This window comes from Nelumbo lutea, chromosome 4 (assembly GCF_056320005.1).
Source record: "Nelumbo lutea isolate HS-2025 chromosome 4, American lotus-T2T, whole genome shotgun sequence".
Classification (NCBI taxonomy): domain Eukaryota; kingdom Viridiplantae; phylum Streptophyta; class Magnoliopsida; order Proteales; family Nelumbonaceae; genus Nelumbo; species Nelumbo lutea.
This window is the reverse complement of record NC_142687.1, coordinates 19,957,690-19,958,830: the sequence shown is the minus strand read 5'-3', so window position 1 is coordinate 19,958,830 and position 1,141 is coordinate 19,957,690.

Genomic DNA, 1,141 nt, shown 5'->3' with positions numbered 1-1,141 from the left:
GTCAATTTAGTATCCGAACTTTCATTTTGTGACAATCTAATACGTGGCGTTAACTCACCATTAAGTGTCATGGGAAAAGACACAAATGCTCCTTAAGTTTCATTTAATTTTTTTTTTTGTTCACCACCACTGTTCATTGTCTCCTTTGAACACCACCACTAATCCCCGCCATAGAAGAGAAAACCAGAGAAAGAAAACCAATGTTCATAGAGTCAGAACTAAATAAAAGTTCACTACCATTGTTCCAATCTATGAACATTGTTTAATGCCACTGTTCCCCGCCATTGTGCATCTGCTACCACCAGATTCAGGGGATGGAATTCTTGCGGTTTTAAATCCAAAATTACTCCAAAATTGATAATAGAATCAGAATCCTTGCGGTTTCAGCAGAGTTACATGTAAGGATTCCAGAGTTTCAGCTCTCGATCTTAGTTCTATCTCGTTAGCCTCCGATTTTAAGTTTGTTGCTTCGACTCTCTTGAGCTTGGAGAGTTTGGAGTCGGTGCTAAAGCGTATGAATCTTACCGAGAACCTTTCATCGGCTTCAGGTTCTCAGTGTAGTGAGATGTTGAGTGAGCTAGATTTGGCAAAGAACGGTTTGTCTAGTTTTGTTTCAGACATTTCGCGTTTGTCTTTGTGTTTGAAGGAATTCGCTGGGTCCTTTGAATGGAGGGAAGGATGGAGTTTGGTTTTAGAATGAGACATCGTGAAATTCATCTGCCTGTACCTTTGCAAAGCTACAGAGAGAGAGAGAGAGAGAAGAGCCCCAAGAGAAGAGAAATACAGAGAGATATGGAGATGGGACTTGCAAGTGCAACTTCGCTTGCATTTGCTGCCACCGGAATGTAAGAGTGTTGAAGTAAACAAGTCAGTAACAGACAAAGAGTAAGAGCAATAGAGACAAGGAAAGCAAGAGCGGCCGGCGATGAAGATCACGATAACAACACGTGTGTGTTGTCCATTAGACGGACAATCTTAAACTCTTGATCCTGGTGGCCAGTGGAGGGCCATTTGGATTATGTTTCATTTTTCTAAGAAAGAAGATGATAAATAATATATTTTTTAAGGGTAATTTTGATATTTTTTAAATTCTTAAATCACACATGAGATCACATCATATACATAATTAATAGTCCATTAA